This window comes from Ailuropoda melanoleuca, chromosome 2, assembly GCF_002007445.2.
Source record: "Ailuropoda melanoleuca isolate Jingjing chromosome 2, ASM200744v2, whole genome shotgun sequence".
In the NCBI taxonomy this organism is placed as follows: Eukaryota; Metazoa; Chordata; class Mammalia; order Carnivora; family Ursidae; genus Ailuropoda; species Ailuropoda melanoleuca.
The window spans coordinates 32,397,833-32,425,404 of record NC_048219.1 but is presented as its reverse complement, the minus strand read 5'-3'; the positions used below and the strand labels follow the sequence as shown (position 1 = coordinate 32,425,404).

At 46.0% G+C, this 27,572-nt stretch overlaps 1 protein-coding gene across 9 annotated transcripts in view; it reads left to right on the top strand.

Moving 5' to 3' along the window:
• The window catches only part of DAB1 (DAB adaptor protein 1), a 1,110,909-nt gene that overhangs the window by 163,289 nt on the left and 920,048 nt on the right, over window positions 1-27,572 (top strand). The window contains exons 1-2 of one of the 9 annotated variants that reach the window (XM_034653292.1): window positions 12,591-12,601; window positions 14,129-14,131. The exons of the other annotated variants lie outside the window; for them this stretch is intronic. The gene's annotated coding sequence lies outside the window, so the exon portion shown is untranslated. Of the gene's footprint in view, window positions 1-12,590; window positions 12,602-14,128; window positions 14,132-27,572 lie in introns of those variants that run through there. 9 annotated transcript variants of the gene reach the window in all.

Below are 27,572 nucleotides of genomic sequence, written 5' to 3'. Positions count from 1 at the left end.
TCCCTACAGAGCCATGAGGACCCGATGAGAAGGTTAGCCTTTGAAGTGGGGAACGTTTAACTTTCTTTTGAAAAGATCACTCTGACTGCATGGTTGAAGATGGACAGGTGAAGAATGGGTTATTACAATACTGATGGGTATCTGATGAGCAGGGTTCTCACTGGGAGTGGGCTCTGTGGGTCTGTTAATACAGCAAGTGACCCGTCCCAGGGCTGCAGCACAGTGCCGGGGTCACCAGCCCCACCCTGGAGCCCAGTACGAAGTCTGGCTCTACCTCTCATTAATTATGCAACCTTGGTCAACTTACTCAATCTCCCTATGCCTTAGTCTCCTCGTTTGTAAAATAATACCTACTTAGCATGGTTATTGTGAGATTATGTGAATGAGTATATACAAAGCACATAGAACAGGGCCTGGCACATACTCAATGTTATTTTGTAATTATTACTATTTTTTAATGGCCTCACACACTGTTGATTGAAAGCAATTGTAGTTAATTAAATCCCTAAGCTTGCTATAACATAACTCCCCAAAAGTTTATGAAATTTTTAAGTCTAACGAATTAATCTATCCTCCTAACCCAACCTGGAGTTGTGCATGCTTCCTTTTTTGTGCCACAGTGTCTCACGTTATCTGTTTATTGTTTGGAGGGTATGCCTTTTCTGCCCTGCTGGAAGAACATTCCCCTTGCTTGGGCTGCTTTTGTTCTCTTTCATCCCTTTCTCTATTCCATCTTACTCACGATTTAGCCTCAGAGAGCTCCTTTTTTTACCCCTTGTGGGGGACCTATGAAGTGCCACCCAGGTCCCCTTGCAAGGAGGGGTTTGTTGGCCCAGCTGAGACTCCGGTGTGCAGACAGCTTCTGCTTGGCAGGCCCTTCTGGGCTAGCCTCAGCTGCAGAGTGCTGCCTTGTCCAAGGTCCTGCCCTCTCTCCTGCACCCACCCCCCCGCCCCGGCAACACCCACCCAGTGACTTGTTGATGTGGAGGGATGAAGTCCCACACGGACAGCTCCGCATGGCTGGTCCAGCTCCGGGAGTCCCCTTGGGGTTGGCCAGCGCTGTCCTTGGGGTTGTATCGCAGCTTGATGTCTCCCTTTGCCAACCCCTGCTTCCTGTCCCTCCTCCACAGGTGTGGACCCCCAGAGCACTAGAGTCCTATCAAAAATTCTGCACACTCCTCTGTCCCGGAGCTGGCCGGAGGGAGAACCTACCGACTCGTATCTATACCATGCTCCTCAGAGCTGAGAGAGACCACATTGCCCCACTCGCACCTTTTGTGCCAACACACCCTCTACAATGTCTTTATAACACAAATCGGAGTCTGCCATGAGCTGGATTTGTTTAGTGCTTGTCCTCCTCTCCCCAGTTCCCTTTACTAAAATAGAAGATGCTTGTCTTCCTTGAAGACACTCAACAAACATCAGGTGAATGACTAGAGTATAATGTAAGGGTTAAGTTCGCTCAGCCTTTGAAGCTAAACTTCCCAGATTCAAATCCCAACTGTGATGCTTATCAGCCCTCCTGCGGACATGCCAGCCTCTGGCAGTGCCTGGCCTACAGCATGCATAGCACAGAGTGAGGGCTCAACTGATCTTAGCAGTAGAGGCCATTTAGTCGTGAGGCCGTGATGAGGAGTCAATGAGATAATATATGCCAATTGCTTAGCACAGTGCCTAGCTCAGAGGAAGTGCTCAATAAATGTATCTGTTGGCATCAGTAGTTGTCTCTGCCAAGTGACCAGAAAGCGAGAGCAAGTCGTCCGCCTCAGCCTCAGAGCCCTCTGCAGGGCCAGGCCCCATGCTGAGCCAGCCCACTGGAGGCACAGGGTGAAGGCAGGTCCNAGAGGCCATTTAGTCGTGAGGCTGTGGTGAGGAGTCAATGAGATAATATATGCCAATTGCTTAGCACAGTGCCTAGCTCAGAGGAAGTGCTCAATAAATGTATGTGTTGGCATCAGTAGTTGTCTCTGCCAAGTGACCAGAAAGCAAGAGCAAGTCGTCCGCCTCAGCCTCAGAGCCCTCTGCAGGGCCAGGCCCCATGCTGAGCCAGCCCACTGGAGGCACAGGGTGAAGGCAGGTCCACGGAAGAGCAGTCCTCCCTTCCCTCTCCTGTGGGGCAGACGGCGGCCTGCCTTTTTTTTCCTCTGCCTAGGCCGGGCCGGCCATAGCGCGAGCACTCCACACAGGCATTCCACAGGGTTGGTTTGGGCCGGAGTTCCGTGCCATCTCAATTGCTCACATGCGGTCTCCATGGCGACTCCCAGTCCAGCAGTGGGAGGAAGGTGCTTCCAGATCTGGGGGCTGGCACACTGCAACCTCTAAACACGTGCCATATTTTTTCGCATTTCTCAGACAGATTGTGGGTTGTGTGTTCATTAATTAAGATGAGAGTAATTGGTCCCAGAAAATAGTCTGAATATCAGCTTGCAAATTGTGTGCACAACGAGGCCCCATGGTTCTTTCTCTCCCATCTCGTATCTCTATAGCTAGTTCCTTGGCTCCCGACTATTTCCCTTAATCCCCAGGCCCTCGTTTTACTATAACAGTCGAAGAATAAAGGGAGAGTAGGATTTGAAATAGAATTTCCTTGGCTTATTGGAAGTCTATTCATGCCCAGGGTGGGGAGAAATAACACCCCCCCTTATATATGTAATGCTTGGTGATTTTTTAAAAAGGCTTTCCTATATGCAATTTCATTTATTCCTCACTTCATCACTGGGAGGAAGTTATTATTAAAGGTGTTAAGAGCTCAGGCTATGGAGCTCAAATCTCATCTCCTTCTCACAGTAGCTGTGGAAATAGCAACTTGCTTGGGCTTTTCATGGGTCACTTTCCCAATGTGAAATATAATAAGTTAGGACCTACTCCACGGGATTAAATTGTGGACTAAACGAGATCATGCAGGGAAAGCACAGCATCTACGTAGTGAGCTCTCAAGGTTTTTGTAGTTCCCATTTTACAGATGGGAACTAGGGGCTCTGAGATGTCCAGTTCCTTGGCCAAGATCTCTAGCTTGTANCTAATCCCCAGGCCCTCGTTTTACTATAACAGTCGAAGAATAAAGGGAGAGTAGGATTTGAAATAGAATTTCCTTGGCTTATTGGAAGTCTATTCATGCCCAGGGTGGGGAGAAATAACACCCCCCCTTATATATGTAATGCTTGGTGATTTTTTAAAAAGGCTTTCCTATATGCAATTTCATTTATTCCTCACTTCATCACTGGGAGGAAGTTATTATTAAAGGTGTTAAGAGCTCAGGCTATGGAGCTCAAATCTCATCTCCTTCTCACAGTAGCTGTGGAAATAGCAACTTGCTTGGGCTTTTCATGGGTCACTTTCCCAATGTGAAATATAATAAGTTAGGACCTACTCCACGGGATTAAATTGTGGACTAAACGAGATCATGCAGGGAAAGCACAGCATCTACGTAGTGAGCTCTCAAGGTTTTTGTAGTTCCCATTTTACAGATGGGAACTAGGGGCTCTGAGATGTCCAGTTCCTTGGCCAAGATCTCTAGCTTGTAACAGGCCTGACAAAAGTCTAGACTTCATGTTCTCTGGTTCCTAAAGGGACACTTAATACTAGCTACCATAGACTGAACGTGTGCTTTACACGGGACTTGCCACTGTGGGCTTTCTGGCCTACAGAGTGCCCTCTGAGAGGTTGTTACCTGCAGGAAGCACATTTTTTTTCCTATGATGAGGTTAATTTGTGAGCCATTGTGAAGGCCTCATTTTTTTTTTTTCTTCACAAGACAAGGTGACTTGTACTCTTCCTCAGTTATTGTACCCCGGGCCATTGCAACATGCTGTTATTTATAACATTGCAACCCCAGAGCCGCCCAAAGGCCCTACTGCTTGCCTTATTTTCTGTAATTAGTTTGTTCTTTTCTATCCCTCAGACCACCTGTTCGGTTCCAATGGAATGTATCTCTTCTGGCATTCTGCTGCCGAGGACCAGTATGTCTCTGGGGGTAGGGGCTGTGTTGTCCACCTAGCTGCCAGCCAGTGCTGAGCCCAAGACCTATTGTAGGCTAATCCCTCACTCGGTACTTATTGAATGGATGAATGAACCAATCTGTTGATCAGTAAATCCGGGTTATTAGCTCATCTGCTAGGAGTTTGAATTCTGGCTTTCTCTGGTTTTTTGGTCCATGGTTCATCAATCCCCACATGCAGTCAGTTATCTCTCTCTGTGTGCTTTCCTGACATTTCTCACAAATGGCTCACCCAAACCCTGATGCAGGTTCTTCTGGGTCTATCCATGGCAGAACGAGTATAATGTATGATGTCTACTCATCTTAGGGGTTGTAAGGGCTGGGAGACTTTTCAAAGCAGAAAGCCGTCTAGGTGACCAGACAGGCCCTCTGTCATATGCCCGACCTGGCCAAGCATCAGAGCTGGGATTCCTGCTGCCAAAGTGAGTGTTTCCACCCTGCACAAGGAGCTGAATCTAGGGACGTTGGCATATTTTCCCACGTTTTAACATTGTGTCTGTGGATGCGGTTGAGTGGCAGAGTAACATGCTGAAAGATGGGTGTTTCAAGGAGGAGTCTGGAAGAGCTGTGTGGAAGGTCTTTGAGGCAGGAGACCAGCCAAAGGCTGCTGGAAGACTAGAGGCAGAAGCCCTGGCTGAACCTTGCACGGGTTTAAGGGATCCTCCCTTAAGAAGGTGACTGAGAGCCCAAGAAAAAAACCATGCAGCAGAAAAGAATGCCCTGGAAAAGCACTAGCTAGACTTGAGTTCTAATCCTTGACTCATCCTTGAGTAGGCCTGTGATCTTTGACAAGCTCTGTAGCTCCCTGAGCCTCAGTTTCCTAATCTTTTCCATGGGAGCAAGTTATCCTTCCCTGGCTTATTTTGTTGTGTTGCAGCAAAGCTCAAACAAGATGATGGCTGTCAAGGAGGTTTGAGATGAACTTTTAGTGTGATTGCAGGGGACTGAGGAGCTATATATAGGATATTTTAATATAGTGAATGTTTCTCTAGATGAGACAGCCTCTTATTCTAAGGAGAAAAATTGGTTCGGGCCCAAGGCTAGTCATTAAATCAGCAAAACGATTTTACTTTTGTTGGCCTCAGTTTCCTTACTATTTGAAATGGAAGTTAGATTAAATGGTCTTTAAATTCCTACTAGGGGCATGCTAGGATACTAAGTCTGGTTAATTTATGGGTAGCAGATTAGCTATGTGGAAGAGACTTCTGTCCCCATTTTTGGGAAAGGAAATCACATTTATCAATTACTGACTGCTTTTGTCAGGTACATACATTCCCTAGCTCATTTAACTGTCACACAGCCCTAGGAGGCAGACTTGATTATCCTCATTCCACTAAGAAGAAATAGCCTCAGAGAAAGTTATGGGTAGAATTGTCCCTTGCTCTTCCCAATTTGTGTGTTGAAGTCCTAACTTCTAGAATTTCAGAATGTGACTGTATTTGGGAATAGGGTCATTGCAGAGGTAGTCAGTTAAGGTGAGGTCATTAGGATGGGCCCTAATCCGGTATGACTGGTATCCTTATAAAAAGGTGAAATTTGGACACACACACACACACACACACACACACACACACACACACTGCCATATGCAGGCAAAGGCAGAGATGAGGGCATTGCTTCTGCATGCCAAGGAATGCAAAGGATTACCTGCAAACCACCAGAAAATAAGGGAGAAACACAACAGATCCACCCTCATAGCCTGCCAAAGGAACCAACCCTCCAACAACTTGATTTAGGGTGCGGAGCCTTTAAAACTGTGAGATGATAAATGCTGTTGTTTAAGCCACCTCATTTTGTTATGGCAGCCCTAGGACTCTAATACAAAGAGGTTAAACAACTTACGTAAGGTTGCAAAGCTTGGGCTCAAATTCAGGTCTGTTGCATTCCAAAGCCCGTAGACTTGTCATTGCACACACCCTCCATACCCTGGAATGTCAACTCTGTGTGTATGAAAGAATGGGGCCAATGAAGATGTTCTGGAGTTCATTTCAGACGCTGAGCACCCTCTTCCCACAGGCACTACTGATCCTCTGACCTGCCTAAGGAAGGGGATGGAGTTGCCAAGGATCAAGGGCCCTTTCCTCTTCCTTCTTGCTGGCAGTGCTGGAGGAAGCAGCAGGGAGGCAGACAGCCCCTGGCTTGGCTGGCTTCCCCAAACAGCGGCCTCCAGCAGTTAGAATGCGGCATCGCCCTGCCGAGGAACCAGATGCCGCACATAGGAATGAGATGTCACAGTAGGAGGGGTGCCGAGCAAAGGTCATCAGGAAGAAGCTGCTCAGGCTAATGTCGCCTTTTGTCTAACAGCCATGGCTCCTGGCCGAGACAGCTGAGAGTTGGCGGTTTACCCCAGGACTTGTGAGCACGTACTTCTAAAACTGGAGACAGGCTTTCCTGTTGGCATCTAGAACTTAAGGGGGACTCGGGCAGGGCGCCCCCACTGACTCCCCTGAGGGTGGAAAGGGCAGCAAGGGAGGGACTCTCAGAAGAAAATCTCTGCCCAAGCCCTGCATTTTGTCACTTTACCCTCTTACCTGTCTTCTTTACAAGGCAGGGGAGAAAACAGGCTCAGAAAGGTGAAGCGGGTTTTCCAAGGTTCTACAGCAAGGAGCAGGAAACTTAGATTAAAACTGGTCTGTGTACATGAATCTCTTATGCTTTTTTCTCTGCAACACAGACCATAATGCTGAGAAGCAGTGGGCGCAAGTCTCCCTCTTTCTCTATCGCTCCGTAGCTTAGAGGGCAGCAGCGGGTGGAGTGGGAACTCAGCACCCCATGGGAGACAGTTTGAACTTTGGTTTCCTGCCTAAATCCCAGATCTAACCATGTCTTTTAGCAGGTGAGCCCCTACTGGCTACAAGGAAAAGTTCCAACCCCTTAACCTGGACTCAACCTAACTCTTAGCCCTTCCCTACCCTTCCTCATCTCATTGCCGCTTCCCTCCAACACCGAGAGTCAGGCTTCTGGCATCCCTAACTAACCCACTTCCTCTAAACATGTGCTTTCCCACTGCTTTGCTTGGGCTGGTCTTTCCCCTAGCTCTGTATGCCCTGCCCTAAATTGCATGAGAACTCCTACACATACAGCAAAACCCGGTGTCCTAACACAGTGTCAGGGTTGCAAAGGCAGCGCAGCACAGGGACTGTGAGCGTAAACTCTGGAGCAGGACCTCCTGGCTTTGGACCCTTTCTCTGCCACTTCCAAGCTGTGTGACCTTGGGAGGGTTGCTTCACCTGTTCTGACTTCATTTCCTCATGTGTGAAATCGTGATGACAGTAATGAGTGCCTATTCCATTAGCTTATTGGGAGGACGAAAATGATCAATATTTTGATGGTTTATAGTCTTCTATTTAGTATGTTGGGCTACTAATTCTTCCTTGCTGGGTTGCCTACTAGACTGTGTGCCCCCTTGAAAGCACGGACTGTGTCATATTTGCCTCCCATAATTCCTAACACGGAGCCTAGTGCCTAGTTGATTTGTTTATTTGTTAAACAAATAAATAGACACATATGTAAATGAAAACAGATTTAAAGTGGCACATTCATGTGGGTATCCCAAGCATCAACCAGGTGGTTACAGCATTAATAATAGAATTAGTTAATATCTATTGAGTGGTTACTATGTATCAGGCACTACTTAAACACGTCACCTATTGGGATGCCTGGGTGGCTCAGTCGGCTAAGGGTCTGACTCTTGATCTCAGCTCAGTCTTGATTGCAGAGTTGTGAGTTCAAGCCCCATGCAGGGCTCCATGCTAGGCATGGAGCCTACTTTAAAAAAAAACACTTTGCCTGCTAACTCATTTAAACACTTTGCCTGCTAACTCATTCAGTTGTCTCAACAACCCTCTGAAGTGACTGTCATTTTCATCATGATTTTATAGGTGAGAAACCTGAGGTAGCTGGGGTTTCAGTGACTTCCTGATGGCTACGTGGCTAGAATACAGCAGAGCTGGATCCAGGGCAGGCCTGGCTACAGCATCCCGGCTCGTGGCCACTGCATTGTTCTACTCCTAGGAAAGGTGCAATGGTGGTTACCAGCCCAGGGAAGCAAGACGAGGCTCCTGAAACAGCAATCGATGCTGAGAGATAGGATGGAGTGAGGAAGGCTGGGCGGGCCAGACTGTATTTATAGCAAGCAGTTGGGCTTGAGACCTTCCCTGCAAATGGCCCTGGCATGTGCCTCACTTTTCTCTGTGAGTCGATCCAGTTGTCTTAAAGGAACTGAGATAGAGCGTATGGTCATCAGACAGCAGGTGTGGTCCTATCTGAGCACAGGAAGATGGATAAGATGATTCCTTCCTTTTGTTTTGTGTTGCGTTCCTAGCATCTAGTAGAGTGCCTGACACATAGTATATTTTTAATGCATGACAGTTGAATAAATGAATGAGGAATCAGGGACTCCATGACTCAGTAGCTTACACAGGTATCCAATTTCCACTTGTGTTACTTTAAATCATTTCTCATGTGTATGCCAGAAAGCCCAGGTTAGAGAAGGGGGTACACATCTCATGACGAGAATCTGCATATACAAGAAGTGTGTCTCTCATCACTGCTAGGTGCAGCGGCCCTCAAGAGTCCTGTGTTTCTGGAGCTCCAGTGGGGAGCATTGCTATGAATGATGAGGCCCCCAAATGGTCTCAGTGGTGAGCAAATATTAACACTTTGAATCAATTGCACCTCCTTGATTACTGGGAAAACTTTCTGGAGGCCGGCAGAGAGTTATTGCACCATGTAACAGTCGAGCATGGGTGATATAGTGGGATCGAGTGGCATAAATGAGCTTAAGGCAAAGATGGATTTGCACTTGGAAACTGAAATCATACGGTGAGGTTTGCCGGTGGAATTGCAAAGTACACCTGGAAGAATGCCAAGAATAATGCAGATGGGCGACTGGCTGTCTCAGCCCGTGCTTTCCATTGTGGCCAACTGTAAAATGGGAAAATTAATAGTACCTACCTCAATAGGGTAGCAAGGAGGAATAAATGAGTTAATACAAATAAAGCGCTTAGAACAGTGCTGAACAGGTAGTAAGCACTCAGTGAGCATTAGCATGAATACACACTAGATGCCATTGAATACCACTAAGAATAAGAGAGGGACCATTTCGTCCTCGCAAATCTTGCAGGACGTGAACAGACAGTCACATAACTGTTGTGTGTTGTGACAGGTGCCCTGATGGCAAAAATTCAGGATGTTTTGCAGCTCAGACAATGATTTCCCTCAGTTAGACTTGGAGGGTCAGGGAAGATCTCATAGGGGAAGTTGCATGATGGACGAAATACACAAGCCAGAGGCTGTCACGTGGAGATCAGAGGAGAGGATGCTCCTAGGAGTGGGAATAGCAGTGTGTACAAGCACCTGGAGGGAAGAGCGTGTCCATTATGAAAACTCAAAGTCAGGCTAGCTACCACATGGAGTTGCTGGGTGGATTTATTTCCTAGGGCTGTGTAACAAAATAGCACCAACGGAGGGCTTAACAATCTAGAAATGTATCTTCTCACAGTTTTTGAGGTTGCACGTCTGAAACCAAGGTGTTATTGGCAGGGCACAACTCTCTCTGAAGGTTTCGGGGAAGAATCTTCCTTTGCTTCCTCCTAGCTTCTGGCTGTTGCCCGCAAGCCTGGCCTTCCTTGGCTTGCAGCTGCCACATGCCAATCTCTGCCTCTGTCTTCCCCGGCTGTCTTCCCTCTCTGTGTGTCTCCATTTGCTCTTCTCATAAGGACACCAGTCATTGGACTAGGGTCCTCCCTAATCCAGTCTCACCCCATTTAACTTTAATTAATTACATTTACAAGAACCCAATTTCCAAATAAGATCACATTTGGAGGTTCTGAGTAGAAATAAATTTGAGGGAAGGCTATTCAACCCAATATGGTGGGGGTGGCCAGGGGAGTGGAAGTGAGTAAGAATGAAAAGAAGAAAACTTCATGTATAAAGGGATTAATAATAAGTAACAACAAACCAACATTTATGAGCACTTACAGTGTATCAAGAACTGTGGTCAGCACTTTACACATGTGAACTGCAGACTTCCTTTGAAGGAAAGAGCATCAGGCTGAGTAAGGCCAGAGAGAACAATCAGGGCTCAGAGTTCACACAATGTGCCATCAGTCAGGGTCCCAGTAAGAAACAGATGGCACTCTTGGATTAGGATAATGCAAGGAGGTTTTAATGAAGGGACTGTTTACCTAGCTGGGTGTACAGAAACCACAAGAGCTAGAGCAGGGCACCTGTTGTTACCACCCATGGGTCTGAAAGATGTAGGAGAGGGAGCAGCTCCTGGTACCTAGAGCCAGAACATTATGTGAAGACAGCCATTTTGAGAAAAGCTGTGACCTTTGGTCAAGGGAGGTAGCCCAGTCAAGGTGACTGCAGAGGGAGGGAGCCCTGAATGGATACCCTGACTTGATTTCCTCTTCCATCTGGTCCCTTGTTGAGACCCCATTGGCCTCCCCCAGCTAGAAGCCAGAGGACAAGAGAGCCCATTTGTGTAGTCTATATGTGTCAGCCACATGGGGCATGGACCCAAGTGGCGAAGGCTAGGGTGTGGATCTAGACAAGTAGGCAGACAACATCTTGCACTAGGACATTGATGAGAAGCAGAGCCCAGGAGGCAGAAAACAGTCACGTTAGATTGTGATGAGAAAGACCATATAACCTTACATTAAGAATGAGCATGGGATCTGGGGCGAGATAGACTTGCATTCAAATAACTGGTTTACTCCATGTCCGACTAGCTGTGTGACTTTGGGCATATGCCTCCTCATGCAGTTATTGAGGTGATTAAACTATATGCACCAATACAACTAAAGTGCTAAACACAGTACAAGGCATTTGTAATAAATACTCAGAAAGCATCTACTATTGCTGTTTTCATGAACAGCCCTGGACAGCAGTCTATTGCAGTGGGGTCTCTCTTGAAGGGCTGTGGCCAGTCACCGGCACAACACACAGCACTAATCCATTCATTTGTGCATTGATCCATTCAACATGTGTTTGTGAGCAACCCATGTGTGCCCATTCCTGGTCTAGCTGGTAGTGGTGAACAAAGCAAGAAAAATTCTCTGCTGTCATGGAGCTTACATTCTGATAGGGATCTGATCCAAAACTGATCAGTGCTAGGGATCAAAGTGGAGGGGTGCTTGGGGTGGGATTGCCAGTTGAAACAGTGTCAAGATGGGTCATTGAGAAGGTGATCTTTGAGCAACGATCTGATTGGAGTTGAGGGAGGAAGCCATTCTGACCCTGGAGGGATGAGTGTTCTAGGTGGAAGGAAGGACAAGTAGAGACCCTGATGCTGGAGCACACCAGAGCATGCAAGAAGTAGCAAGGATGCAGCACAGTGGGAAATGAGTGCAACCAACTCAGGGAGGTAACAGGGCTCAAAGCTGCAGCCCACAGTCCTTAAAGGACTGTCTTCTGCAAGACACAGGGGCACATTCTGCCATCCTGGGCACCTCACATTAACACAAGTCCCCATCTGTCAAATGGGGGTCAGAATCCCCATTTTGTTTATCTCCCAGATAATTGTAAGGGACCAGTAAGAAGATGGGATATGATGTTGTTCTGAGCATAATTATTAGGCGAGATAATGTTTTTATTGCTTAGTAATTTTGCTTTAGGCCTCCCGCCGCTGAGTAGAAAGACTGCCCATGCCCTTGAGAATGTGCCTGTGCTGGACCATTGCTTGACAGCGGGTTGTCGTGTCTTTCACACAGCAACTCATCTTCTTCCTTTGCTTCTTCAACTCCAGGACCTGGTTTTTAAAACAGCAGTTTCTTCCCACTGTGGTCCATGCCCCAAGCCTCCTCTGTGGAATTACAGACCAGCAATTCACAGAAGCCTGTTATTTATCCTATACGCAATAAAGACTTTCTGTAGGTTATGGGAAATAAATGTGCTTTTTACTGTCATCTGTGGTTCTTATTAAACGTAGCCCCTTGGTGGGGAAGTATCTTCGCGAGACCAAGCAGTTTTATGTCTGAATAGCCAATGAGCTGATAATGGGTTTTATGTCTAGCAGTAACCAGCGGCAGTACAGGCGGCCCTGCCTTCACTGCAGTAAGGAGTTGTGGATTTCTGGGCCCACAGCGTGTAAATACTTCTCATTAATGTGGTGGTCCGCACTCGTAAATAGAGAAGCTGGATTCCCCATAATATCTGCTGGTAGAAACATGGACTCCAAGAAGCCTGGACCAAGAATGAATGGCATAAGATTATGAAAAAGGATGGAGCAGTGGAAAGAACACTTTGCACAGGGGAGTCTTTAAGTTATGAATAGTTTGGGGTCTTGGTTATTGTAGATATGGGAACTGCTCTGTTACCTCTCTTGGTAGGTGAGTAGAAGGCGCAGAGGGGACTAAAATGTATAGGTAACTAAAATGCACCAAGCACTTTACATACACCGTGTTTTTTGATCTAACAAACAAACAAACAAGCAAAAACCCAACGACCAAACAAACCAACCCCTGGTGAAATTGACAGTTTAATCCCAATTTTATATACGATGTGAAAGAAGATTCAGGATTAAGAGACTTACAATTGATACATAACTGAGCCAGGTTTGAGACACTGGAAACTTTGTAAGACTTAGGGTCTTCATCTGTAAAACAGGGTTGATAATGGCACACCTGCAGATTTGTGTAGAAAGGGCCAGCATGGTGCGTAGTTCGTGTCTGGCGAGAAGGAAGTCCTCACCAGCTCTATATTTCCTTGCTAACTTCTCCCCTCTCTTCTCTTCAGGATTACATACAACTGAACATGGGGAGCAGGTAGTAATGTGGGCCCATATGGTGTAGGTGAGATGATGGGAAGTCGGATCCAAACCTGGGTGTTACCAATGACCTTGTGTACAGTGGACACCAGCGGGGTCTTAGACTTCTGTTTGGAATCACAGCAATCATGTAGCTTGCAGAGTGATTTCATAGTGTTATTTAAATGTAAATATAGAAATCAGGTTTCCATCACAATTGGGGAAGGGAAGAGAAGAATGAATCGATATTCACCGACAGCTACCATAGCATATATTATCCTCATGATAGTTCTAAGGACTGGACTTTTGGTCTGTTTTTGTTTGCCACGGGATCTGCAGCTCCTAGGTCAGTATGTGGCAGGTAGTCGAGCATCAGCACTTATTGGCTGAGGCTGTGACTTAAGGAACAATACAACACCAGGCAAATCCTATCAGCCACATGCCACGGAGTAACTCCTGAAGGTAGAGCAGTTCGGTTAATTCTCTCTTTTATTTCCCTAAATACTGCTTAAATTAATCCCCTTCTCTCTATCACACTACACATATCACATCCCAAACTCATATTTTACCCTTATTCCTGCTGTAGTCTCCACTGTGCTCCACACTGTAATTGAATCCATGTCTTTCTAGGTAGCCAGAAAGATTTTAAAACAATACAATAACGTCATGTCCTGTTTAATATCTGCCAATAGCTCCATGCCTTCTGAATGCAGGACTAAGCTCTCTCAACTCACAGGAGCCTGCTGGATCTGGGACATGAATCTCCAGCCCCATTAGTCTCTTCTTTCTATTCTAGACTGAACTACTTTTAGGTCCTCAAATGAGCCATGGTCTCTCTTGCCTTGAGGCCTTTGCACATACTGTTTTGTCTGCCTAGAATGCTGTTCTGTCCACCCTCCACACCTCTCCATACAAAATTCTTTGCCTAGATAAGCTCTATTCATTGTTACAGACTCTAATGTCATTCTTCAGGGGGCCCTACCCCATTAGGTTCCCAACTTCATGCTTCCATAGTGGCCTGTGCATCTTCTTTCAAACACTAACGGTTTTTAAATACTTGTTTTCACACCAGGGAAAGCCCCATGGAGGAAGAGATGGATTATATCTTATTTGCTGTATTGCACCCCATGCAATACCTGATGTACAATATGTGCTCAATAAATATTCACTGAATAGATAATCATCATTTAAATACTAAGAGTATCCTGCAGACTAAGAGTCATTCCCACTTTTCAGATAAGGAAACTGAAGTTCAAAGAGATTAAATTTCAAACTCAAAGTCACATAGCAAATGACAAATCTAAGTCTGACTCCAAAATCCATGCTCTTTCTGCTGCTCCAGTGAATTGTTCCAGCAAATCAAATACTCTGCTTACTAGAGGGTCACAAAATATGTTATATGCTTGGTACCAATTTGCAAAGGATCAAAATACACGAGACACAATCAGTCTATTCCCCGAGGACTCAAAAGTCCCTGCAGAGCATTTCAGGGTGGCTGCCAAAGGACTCTGGGCATAATTATCATTGGAAAGGAGTTTGGAAATCATTCAGGTTATTTATGTTTCCTTTTTTCTCCATTCCCCGTAGTCTCTGTCTTGACTTTCGACTCACAGAGATGATCTCGTTTACTTCCAGTGTTAGTACAGAAGGATCCATATTTTTCACACGTATGGAATGGCATGAGGGTCTTTCATGTATTCTACTGTGGCCTACGTCTGTCCCATCCCCTTACTATCTCTGTTTCTGATTTGGACATGTGATAATGGTTAGTAGGACACCCAGGCTGGGGGCTTCCTCGCACCCATTCCCCCTGTTCGGTGAGATGCCACTCGTTTGTAAGTCCACCAGAGGGCAGCAGCAGCAGAAAAGGCCAGCCTCCCCCATGCCACACTCTGTACCTCACTGTCCAACACAGGAGCCATGGGCCCCACGTGGTTATTGAGTAACTAGTGCTACCTGTCAAAACGATAATGTTTGGTTATATTCACTTAAATAAAATATATTGTGTAAGTTAATTTCACCTGTTTCTTTTTACTCACTTAAATGCAGTGACTAGAAAATTTAAGATTACATTTGTGGCTCACATTCATGGCCCACATTATATTTCTATTGGATAGCATTGCTTGATACAATCTATAGAATAATGAAACAGACTTTTCAAAATAATTACAATTTGAATATAATTTTTCATCCTATAAATAAATATGTTACACAAATACCATATCATAATAAGAATTAGGGGGGATCTTAGAGCTTATCTAGAATATCCTTATTTGATGACTGGAGCAACTGAGGCCCAGAGTAGTGAAGCAACTTTGCCCAAGGTCACACAGCCAACAAGCAACAGAGCTTTGAACCTGGGCCACCAGCACCTAATCAGTTTCCTTCATTCAAAGAGTGGCCAACAGAATTCAGGCACCATGGAGCTCAGAAGGTATCCCTCAGGGCCTCCTACCTCCCGGGCACCAGCACCAGTGCCTGGCACATTGTAGGAACATTTTAATTCAAATCCCACTTGGTGTGAGATGCTGTACCAAACTGCACAAAGGATACAAAGATAAGTAACACTCAGGTTCAGAAGATACCAGATGGATAGTAACCAGTTAAAATCATAAAACAGAGGTACTGGCAAAGTACAACTGAAAGCTAATATGGAAATATATTCAACCTCACTAGTAATTAAAAAATGCAAATAAAAATCATGATGTTTCATTGTTTGTTATCTTATTCATATTCTTTCTAGTTTCAGAGGGACTTAAAGTAGTTAATAATCCTACATTAGAAAAAAATCAATAGAAAATAGAATCAATATAAAAAAATAGGACTATATGAACATTTCCGTTACCATGGTGTCCTTTAACCCAGTTTGCTTGGCTTTAGAAAAAAATTTAGTTATATCCCATTGGATATTTGATATACTCTGGGCAAAACATTTAACTTCATTTAGTTCAGGAAAATCCAAAATCCAAAATCCAAAATCCCTGGCTATTCTTTAGTATCAAAATGAGAAAATTCCTCGGGAGAAGAAATCAAGTCTTATTCTGTCCCTCAGTTACTGCCCTGGGACTTCACACATAATACTCAACTTAACAAAGCTTTGCTGACCAGGAAGACACCCATATTTATTCTGTGCCAGTTAGGTGCCCTTGCACTTTACAAGCCTCTTTATATAAATGAGCTCATTTAATAATCTCAAAATCCTGAGAATTTGAATCTCCATTTGCAGGTAAGAAAACAGATGCTCCAAAAGGTTAAGAAACATGCCCCAAATCTCTGGTTACCAGGAGCAGAGCTGGAATTTGAACCCATAATGTAGCTTGTTCCAAAGCTTGTGTCGCTATGTCATGTGAAGGATTAGAAGAATAAAGGGAAAAGATAGAATACAGGAGGGTGGGAGGAGGGGGAGAGGGAGAGAGGAGAGAGGAATGAAGAGAGTAAAGATGGGAGGGAAGGAAGGGGTGAGTGTGGAATTATACACATCTTTTGGCACATAGTCTAAGAAAGACAGAAGGGTCAGAGTTTCCCTGGAGAAAATTATTCCTGGCAATTTAGAGAGAAATTTTCTAAAATAGCAGGTTAGGAACTCAGCCACCGTGGAAGGCTTGCTTCTCCGAAGTTCCCCCAGGACGGTCTCCTCTCTTGCCACCTCATTATGGCCAGGAACAATCTGCATGGCCAATAATGAGGGAATCTTAATGCCCGCAGTCTCAGGAGTGGGTAATGGCCTTGCATGAAGAACTCAGGTCACAAGATCAGGCCTGGATGCTGGGGAGTGAGCTGCGTGGAGCTGCTGATGCTCCCCTTGGACCAGCAGTCCATTAGCCCTTACTCCCTCAGCAGGACAGTAATGAGAAGGCAGGCTCACGCTGCCGCAGCCCCCTGCCAGCAGATCACGGAGTGGGGGTGTGGCCTCCCCAGGGGCAAGCACATCCAGACCCTGACCAGCCTGCCATCCCCGAGATGCTCTAGGTCTGCCTGCAGGACAGCATTTGTCTGGAATTCTAGCTCCTCCCGAGCTCTGCTCCTCACAGAAGTGCACTTACATTATCAGGGAGCCAAGTAGCTCCAATTTGACGTCTGTAACATCCTTTCTAGTTTCCAATTGTGTATTTCCACCTGTGAGCCCATGCTGTTTAGTGGATAAGGCAAGGACTTTGGAGCCAGAGTTTTAGTCCTTGCATCTCTCTCCCTCTATCAGCTGTTGGGCATCTTATTTCACATCTATGAACCTCGGTTTCTCACATGTCTTGAGGAATAATAATACCAGCCTCATAGGTTTATTGGGATTATTACTACCTGTTATTAATAATCATAGCTAACACTGAGTACTATGTGTCGGGTTCTGTGTTATTTGCTTTATACATATTATCAGTAATCCTCATAAACTCTATATGTAGATATTGCTCTTATCCCTAATTTACACAAACAGAAACTGAGGCTGAGATCGAGTCAGAATTGAGACCTGAGAGACCTGTCTCTCTGACAAAGTCTGTAACCTTAACTACTATGCTGTCTTGAAATTATGAATTGAATACCCAGAGCAAGACCCTGACATAGACTATATCATCAGTAATATTACCTATTTTCTCCAGTTCTTTTTTCTTTGACTAATGTATCAGTTAGGATCCAGCCAGAAAAAATAGAAAGCGTTCTAGGTATTTCAAAGAGAGGAAATTCAATATAGGAATTGGTTGCATGGGTGATGGAAGAAGTGAGAATCCAAAGGGGGAATTGTGGCAAGCCAGAGACCAGTAATGAGAGGAAGCTGTTGTAATCCTCAGGCTAGAGGAACAGAGGGAGAATGTGGTGCCAGCAAATTCCAGAGACTAGGGTCACCTTCAGATACTAGAACCTTAGAGGAATCACAGAAGAGATGCTACTCCTCCTGGAGTTGCCAACCAAAGCCAGAAGAGATGGGAATTGGAATACCCTGACCTCTTCTCTCCTCTTATCCTGTAGCCACCCCACAATGCCTCAGAACTGGCCATATATACTTAGAACCCAAGAGCCTCAAGGCACCTTGAGAAATGTCATCTCCTACAAACTTGACAAAGAAAGACAGAGAAGAGATCTGAGATCAAATAGGCAGGTGCCTGGCATATCTAACAACTCCATGAAATAGGTAGGTTGAGATTATCCTCTCAATTTGACTCTGCCAAGTATCCAATCAATGGCAAAATAGTGATCCCACTTTATAGAATGAATAAGTAAAGGCCAGACGATAAGACCACCAGAGGTCCAAAGAGGGAGTCATTACCCTATGGTATTCAAGGAAGGCTACAGAATGGGAGGGACTTTGTGAGACATCATGGGTTATGGACAAGTAGGGTTTTGTCAGATGGCTCGGCTTAAAAGGGTTCTCCAAGGGGGGTGAGAATTAAAGAGGTAAAGATATGGATCCATGCATTGAAAGGTTTGGTCTGTATAGTCTCTGAATTTCCTGCCAATTCTAACTTTTTATTTTTAACCTGGAAATCCTACTGGAGACTGGAGAGATATATAATGTATATTGTTTTCCTAGCAACTTAAAGGATCCATTTTCTAATACTGAATTAAATCCCTGGATTCCTGTTTACACTGGCCCCATGATATCCCCTCATGTTGATGGAGAAGTTGATATGTGGATGGGGAACATGTTGCCAACAAGATCTGCCCCCAGAGGGACAGAGAATTTTGGTCTCTAGTTAACGTAGTTGGGAAACAGCAACGCCACAGCTATCCGTTAACATTTCAGTGACCCATTACTTCTAGGATATGTTGTCAGGACACTTGATCTGCGTATATTTCCATTATAGACCCCTTTGCACTGAGTCTGATGGCTGAACTTTGCTGCTGACATCACACCCTCCCTCCTGGAGTGCCTACATCCAATTCCTCCTAGTTTGGGGAGCGATCGTCTTGAAATGCAAACCTGATAAAATACAGCCTTCCTGCTCCTCACTTAAAATCCTTCAGGGGTGCTCCATGCCTTCAAGATAAATCTAAGCTCCTTAGACTATCTTGGCTTCCTGCTAAATCTCTCTGTCCCCTTCCTTGAACTGTGGGTTTCCAGGTGTGCTGGACGGCTGCTACTGCTCTTTCATGCTTGCGTGAGCAACAGTCTGCACATGCTGTCCTCCCTGGAATAACCTTTCCTAGCTTCTGTCTCTGCCTCTGTCTGCTGCTTCCTGCAGGGACTTCTCCCTGCTCCCGCCCCCCTCTTTTTATGCCTGTGTTTTCAGTATGCCATGCATTTGTTGCCAGCACGGAACTAGCGCTCAGTATGTGTAGCCTTGGGTGTATAGGATCGTTTTGCAGGCCTGACACATAGTAGCAACTTGGTAAATGGTAGCCATCAGGGGAAGGAGGGGGCGGGGTGTTGCTTTTTTCATTTCTGCCTTCGTGGCACCTAACACAGTGTCTGGCACACAGAAGGCTATCAGATAAATGTGTTTGTATCTGTGAAGAACCGGAGATTTAAAAATAAAAATAAACCATTTTAAAAGCCTCCGTCTGGGAGCGCCTGGCTGGCTCAGTCAGTGGAGTGTGTAACTCTTGATCTTGGGGTTATGAGTTTGAGCCCCAGGTTGGGTGTAGGGAATACTTAAAAATAAAATCTTAACAACAACAACAAGAAAAGCCTCTGTTTATTAAATATGGTACTGTTTAAAGATTGTCCATAATTCGGACTTGCCTTAGCATGCCCAGGTAGGAAGGAGCATGCTTCCAGGGTCGTGGGCAAGAAGTCCAACGGTGCTTTTATTAGAGGGCCATTACAGAAGCCAGCATCTCTGTATGCATGGCCCTCTAATTTTATTACCTTTGCTCCTCAATTTAGCTGCCACCTGTGACAGGGCCTGAGCTTAACAAGCAGAACTTCTTCCTGTGGCAGAGCTGACCTGGCCCGTGACTGACAGTAACAAAGAACCCTGGCAGGTGAGGATGAATAGTTGTACCTTCTGTTATTTACCAACCATCCAAAGGTCCAACCATGTGGGCATTTAAACGGCCTCAGCTGGGAGGTTGGTGTGGGGCGTGAGCCCTTTGATTAGCAGAGCTGCCTGGCCCACCAGCCAGCAGTCAGACTTCAGTGCCATCGTTGCTATGTCTCTCCTGAGAGGGGCTCATTGATCAGCGCATTCATTCCCTGTCAGCCACGATGCCACCTGAAAGTCCTCCATAGCCTAGAGCAGAAGAGCAAGCCAGCACCAGTCTGAGCACATTAGAGGAGTCCAAGTTGCCAGTCCTGGGGCATCGTCACAGAGCAGGGTGGAGGAGAGTTTTAAGGTCTGTGTTCCGCAGCCAGACTGCCTGGACTGGAATTCACACTGTGCGCTGACACTTGTTAGCCGCATGACCTAGGGCAGGTTACGTCTCCCCTTGATGCCCCAGGTCCTACAGCTTAACACGAGGATGGTGGGAAGAGTAACTTGGTATTGGGGGGCTTACGTGAATGTATACAGGTGGAGTACGATAGAGAGCTGTGCCTGATGTATAATAAAAACTATACAAGTTTGGTTCTTACTAGTCATTCTAGAGACATAAGCTGAGACATGCCGAGCGTTGTTCTAGGTGCTATGGAAAGAAACAGATGGAAGAATATGCTTCCGCCTTCAGTGATCCCCATCTATAAGAGACCAGGAAGCTAATCACTGCAGTAGTTTGACCACTGTAAAATGCAGGTTGCTCAGGATTCCATGAGAGTTCAGAGCATCTGCCAGGATAGTCAGGGGAGGCATTAAGGGCTTCACAAGAGAAGACACTGGAGCTGACTCTTAAAGGTAGAATGGGAGCTTGGCAGAAGGATGAGTAGGAGAGAATATTCCAGATAGGTAGGAAGGCAAGAGTGAAGATGCAGAGCTAGGGCTCAGCGTGGCCTGTTGGGGGAACTGTAAAGTGCTCTGGCATGTAGGTGTGACAAAGCAGGGGCAGGCGAGGGGGTGCATCACACCAGGGCCGGTCTTTGGGCCCCAGATGCAACTCTTAGGAGCTTAGCCACAGCTTCTGTGGGTTCTGAGGACTCCCTCAGAACGGTGAGATTCGGTGAAACAAGAGAGAATTGAGAGGGATGCTTTTTGTTGCACCTTGAACGATTACATTTATTTTTAAGAGAAAAAAAAGGAACGAAGAAAAAAACTAGACTTTCTTGCAATTGGTGTTGGACCCGAGTTTCGATACAGGCAAATAGAGTATCAGTTTGTGAGCTACTTTGACTTGGACATGTGGTATATTTTTAACTCTATGATTCTTCTGACCAGGGTTCTCAATCCAAAGGAAACTCATTTAGCCTGAAGGTTCTGTACCAATTACATAGTTTTATAAGGTCAAAGTAAAAGTTGGGAGTCATTTTATCTTCATCTGTGCTGGTAGAAATTACAGAATCAAGCTGCTTTAATGAGAAACAGCACCAAGAAGGGAGAAGTGAAAATGAAGGTGTCAGCACGATCAGAGACTGCCGCTGCGTCCGAAGCTGGAGGATGAGGCCGGGGTGGGCTGTGAAGTCCTCTGACAACGCGGTCTCCAGCCCTGCACAAGTTGCCGGGGCTTCAAGAGGAACAGACACGAAACACAACATCCTTCCACCCTTATTAAGATTTAATCCTGCTTTCAACAGGATTGTAATGTTATTAAATTAGATTTTTTTTTTCCTTAAAAAGGGATTTAACTTTTGCTTTCCTGACATCACAATCGACATGGAACAGATGCGAAGGGGAAATTATGTGACCACTAGTAATACGGACCTATACTTAACATGGAGCATGCGAAGTTATTAAAATGGAAATTAATTCTTTTTATTACTATCGTACCCTATCAATTAATTTGGTTGGAGGTGCTTATGAATATGCAATCATTCCTCCCTGCCGCCCATCCCTTAGTCTGTGTGTGTGGAAGGCATTGGTTGAAGCAGTAGGTAGAGTTTTACATGCCTCTGCTAGTTTTGCTCCCACTCTTTACTCCCTACGAATGTTGATGGTGGTGATCTCTGCCAAGTTACTGAGTTCTTTTTACGTGCCAGGCTCTGTTCTTAGCACTTTACAGTCAATGCCTCATTTAGTGCTCACAATACGTATTTGAAATGGGTGCTTTTACTGTCCCTGTATGGAGAAGAGGAGGATGTGGCACAGTGAGGCAGAAGGACCTTCCCTGGGTTACGTGGGCATTCCAACTCTGAAAATCGTACTTTTCACTATGTGCTACCCTGCATCTAGCAGATTCCAAAGCAGGAACTAGGACAGGGCATGCATCTCAGACACCAGGATCCCAGAGACAGAGGAATAGTGTGGGGTATCTGGAATGGGATAGAGGGCTCTGAGCTGGGGACATGTGTTTTAAAATATAGTTTTTATTATTATATAGGTATGGCAAAGCCACCAGATCTGGAGATGACTGTCATTCCTAGTTTATTGCTCACAGATCCTAAGAGGAGGGGGCACAGCACTTCACTTCATAGGGTCCATATGGAAGCTGCAGGCTTGGTCAGGAGGCAGAGGGAATGGGGGGAACCCTGGGCCAGAGCCTTCATTGTGATTAAGCAGGTTTCTTATTGGCTAGCTTGAATAATTTCAGTGGGCTTTGGGCACTGGGGCTGTCCCTACTTGTTTAGTGCTTGGCCCTGGGGTGATTAGGACAGATGGAGAGTGGCCTAGAGTATTGGGGGGGAGGGGGGATGGGATCTGGATTGGTTTATTTGTATCTGAGAAATGCACTCCAGGAAAATTGTTTACTATCTCTAGGAATTCGCTAATCCTGGGAGGAATGCTCCCTGCCACACATCAAAGTATCAGAAATATAGAAAATAAGATATGCTTAATTGAGCAAGCCCTGGGCCGGGGGGTGGGGTGGGGAGTGGATTCTGTGGAAGTCCCTAGGGGGTACCCAAGTGGGGAGGAAGGCAAATGGGGACAGGTGGGCCTGTAAGAAAGCCCTGAATATACAGTGGCGTTTGTGATGCCCAGGTAAGGGCAGGAAATTAGAGGCACTGAAATTAAGTTTCAAATTATCTTTTTGCCTTTTGATATTATCCATAATGCATATTTAACTTTGTATGCATATTAAACTTGGAGGTGTGGGGGACAGATTATGACCCATAATTTCAGCGGACATTTCCTCCTGGGAAACAGAGACCCCGTCTTGATCATCCTTGCATATCCTACAGATTTTGTGTGAAACCTGCTGTTTCACAGTGGAAGGGCCCTAGTTCATACCCTGTTGCTAAATCTTGGTTCTTCAATAATACCCGAGCGGGCAAAATCTTTCTTCAAGTGCCATTTGCAAACTATGGTTTTGGTAAGAGGGAGCTTGTCAACGTAGGTGATAGGAGACCCAGGAGAGAGGTCATGGTCATGGATTCGTGCTTAACTGGTAACCCCTGATTCAACATGGCCTCTTTTTTTCCTTACTTTGGAAAAGCAAGAGACATTTTGTAAGATGAACCAAGATAGCACTACAATGGGACCAATTACAGGTTTGCTGTACTTAGTATGATACTTAGATCGTGAAATGATCTGTGCATCACATGTGTAGGCTTTTTTTTTAATTTTTAAAATTTTTGTAATTTAAATTCAATAAGCCACCATATAATACATCATTAGTTTCAGATGTAGTATTCAATGATTCATCAGTTGCGTTTGTGTAGACTGTTATCACCAATCCAGAACTTCAGGACTTCTGGATTCCTTCTCTTTCCCCTCACCATACCCAGTCTAATAGCACCCAGTCTCATTTCTTTTTTTTTTTTTTTAAAGATTTTATTTATTTATTCGACAGAGAGAGAGACAGCCAGCGAGAGAGGGAACACAGGCAGGGGGAGTGGGAGAGAAAAGAAGCAGGCTCATAGCAGAGGAGCCTGATGTGGGGCTCGATCCCAGAACACCGGGATCATGCCCTGAGCCGAAGGCAGACACCTAATCGCTGTGCCACCCAGGTGCCCCACCCAGTCTCATTTCTGTCTCCAGTATATCCTGAAATGTTCACATTCAAATGTCTGCACCCTGGGCTGAGAGGCCACAAGCGACTGTCTCCTACACTTTTACAGTACCTACTTCACGGACCTCTTCATTTTGCCTCTTGCCACCCTCCAATCTAGCTCTCGTATGTGAGCCACATATTAGTTTTTTAAATATAGAAGATAGCAAGTCACTTTTCTGCTTAATACCTTTTGATAGTGTATCAGCTAGGGAAGGCTAGCTGCTGTAGCAAAGGGAGCCAAAACTCTATAACAGCTCACACATAAGAGTTATAAGCTGCATGAGTGAACAGCTCAGCAGGGCGGCCCCAGTCTTTGGAGTCATTCAAGCCTTCTTAACACATGGTTTCAAAGATCCCCTAGAATTTCCTGGAAGTGGACCCTGAAACCAGGATTCATATGAAAGTGATCTAGTAGGAAGTATAACTGGAAAAAACTGATACAGACATGGGGAAGCAGGACTAGGAAGGGAAGGAAAAGGAAGGAAATCTTTAGCCTAATCCCACAGGGCAAATTCTAGAGACAGTGTAGATCTCACGTCAACTGTTGTCCCATCAGGAGAAGACAGCTGGAGCATTTGAGCCCATTCATTGGATAAAGGCTGCCTCTAGGGAGACAGACCTTCCCAGGTACTTCTAGCAAACTGTGTGTGCAGGCAGAGGGGATTCTGACCCTGAGGGCAGGTCACTGATGGGGAGATGCTGGTGCTGGCTTTTGGGAGAGAAAGAACACCTGGAGTCAGCCCTGCAGGAAAATGATAAAGGGACTCCAAGGGCAGATGGGCGGAGCTCTGAGAGCCTCTGCTTACTCAAAGGCACCCTGGGGGCGTCATTCCAGGGGAAAGGAGAGGGCCTGGGCAACTCCAACAGGCCAGACCCAGAAATGAGTCACCACTTCTGCTTACATTCTGTTGGCTGGAGCTCAGGTTCAGGGCTATATAGCTAACTCCAGGGGAGGCTGGGAAGTGCGGTGCAGCTGCGTACCCAGGAAGCAGAAGAGAACAGGGGTCTCCTGCCACAGATATCCTCCCTTAATACTAGAATAGAAATCCGTACTTTCTGCCAGGGCCCACGAATCTCTACCTGCCTGCGTGTACAGCACTGTCACCTGCTACTGTCTCTGCATCCCCGCCATACTTCAGCTGCATCTGGGCACTTTTTTATCACATGCTGGGCTTGGTGACTGCAGACTGCGGAAAAGATAGGCAGAAACCTTTTGGCCTAAAATTGCAGTATTTTGGTTTAATGACAAAAGTGTTCATTTGACCTTTGAATAAGGGTGTTTGATGGATTGGGATAAAGTAGATAATGAAATAACTAGTCACATTTAGTGAAGCCTATAAAAACCAGAGCTAGCCTAAGATAGACTCACAGAAAGGGGAGAGCCAAACCTGTCTGTGGACAGCCCAGGGTGGCCCGGGGCCCTCAGCCGCTGCCCTGCACATCATCACTGCTGCAGATGCAGAGCCCACTGACCCTGGGCTGGCGGTCTCTGATTGACAGTTAGGGGCATGACCTTAGGCAAGGTCATGAACCTAGATATTCCTCTGTTTTCTCATCTGTAAAGTAGGACTGCTAACTGTTCCTAACTCACGGGATTGTTGGAAAAATCGAATGAGTTAATACAATAGAAAGGGCTAAGCACTTTATAACAGCTGTTACTACTATTAGGGCACCTTCGGGGCTACACCACCCGCCACTCCAGGTTTCTTGCCCTCTCCTTGGGTGGGATTCGGAAGGCACTCTCTTGTTAGCGACTCTTTTCCTTCTGCTTCCTGCAGCCCCACCCCGGGCTAAGGGATGCCTGGAGGCAACAAAAGCAAGCTTCTGGTTAACACCATGCTTGTGTCTCTGTGCATTTTCCCTGCATTAGGCACAAAGAACCTGAGACCTATTGTTCCGCAGCATGAGAACCTGAGCGATGCCCATGTCTTTTCCCAAAGCTGCAGCTTTCCTTGAGAACAGAGCTCAAGTCTCTCCACGGGCCAGGGGTTTACTTTTCCTTTATGCCACCAGGCCTGGGTCTGGTGCTGCCTTTGACTGTCATCTCGCAGTCCCCAGGAGGTGCTGCTCTCACAGACTGCAGCGGTGGCCCTCAACTGTGGGCCGGCTTACCATTTTGGGGTTTAATGTAAAGTGCACACGTTTTAGAGTTATAACGATTTGGTTGTGAATTCCGACTCTCTCGTTCCTTATTCATGTGACTTTGGATAAATTATAAGTCACCATGTAGAAATTACATAGTCTCTCTGGGCCTCAGTTTGTTCATCTTCAGTGGGGTGGCGATATCCATCCTACAGAGTTTGGTGTTAAAAGGACTAAGGGGAGTGTAGGTGAAAAGTCTAGTTAGGTGCTGGAGAATGCCTTTGTTCCTCGGAGTTTTCGTTGTCAATTGCTGCAGAACAAATCACTCTTAACACTTAGTGGCTTAAAACCATTTGAGCATTTATTTGCTTGTGATTCTCCAGTCAAGGAAGGGCTTTTTGGGGGCAACTCCCATTGCTCTGTGTGGAGCAGTTCACCTGGGACTGGGGGATCCAAGACAGCTTCTTTCCCATGACTCGCCCTGCAGCTGGGGTGGCTACAATGGCTGGTGGCTGGCTGGGCTCCTGCTCCCCCACCCCCTCTGCCTCTGGCTGCAATCTCCCACCTTCTGCAGCTTTTTTTCTCCATGTACCCTCCTTCTCTAGCAGAGTGATCAGACTTCTTCACATCATATCCCAGAGCTCTCAAGAATGCAAAAATAAATACCGCTATGCCCCTTGAGGCCTCAGCTTGGCCCTGACATGGTGCTACTTCTGCCGTGTGCTGCTGGAAACAAGGTTCAAGGGGAGGTAGACCCTACCTCTTGGCAGGGCCAGTGGCGTGCATGTACAGGAATGGGAAGGATTGCCGTTGGCCATTTTGCAGACAATCCATAATGCTCAGTAAGTGGAAGCTTCAATTTTCATTGTCTCTGGATTCATTCGGGGGAGGAGGGACAGGGGCTGCAAAACCAAATTACCTTTTAAACAAAAAGGCATAAGGACCAGGAGGACTCAGGTCAACTAGTTAGTGATATCATTGAATTTCTTCTTTGGGGTGGGAAGAGATCATTTCCTGGCTAAGTGCTACTAGAACAACTGTAATCTACAAGCATTCAATCTTTGTCTCTATCTCCCTCTGGTTTTCCCATTCTAACTGTGGGATCTGGCAGACCAGAACTAGGGCTGTGCCACTGAGACTTAAGTTGGAGAAAATCCTTGAATTGGTTGCCTATTATTGCATAGCAAATCATCCCACAATTAGTGGCTGAAAGTAACAACATTGAATATCTCCCAATCTCTGTAGATCAGGAAACTGAGGCTGGGTTCTCTGGGTTCTGGATTCTGGCTCCAGCGGCAGTATTACTGGGGGCTGCAGTCATCCCATGGTTTGGCTGGGGCAGGATCCGTTTTCAAGCCCACTCAGTGGTTATTGGCAGGATTCAGTTCCTGGCAGGCATTGAGACCAAGGGCTCTGTTCTTCTGGCTGTTGGCATGAGGCTGCCCTCAGTTCTTTACCACATGGGCCTCTCCATGGGGCAGCTCAGAAATATGGTGGCAGGCTTCATCAGAGTAGGCAAAGAGAGAGCCAGAGAGGGTGAGTGAGTGCCAGCAGGACGGAAGTCACACTCTTTAGAAACCAAATTGCCAGAGCAACCTCCTGTCCCTGTTCCTGTATTCTGTCAGCTACAAGAGAGTGACTAGGCCCAAGCTACACTCAAAGGTAGGGAATTACACAGGGGCTTGTATTTCAGGAGGTGGGGATCACGGTGGCCATCCAAGAATTCCAACTGTCACCGTTACTTCCAGCAATTTTAGACTTCTTGAATTTCACTCCATCCCTAGACATCATACC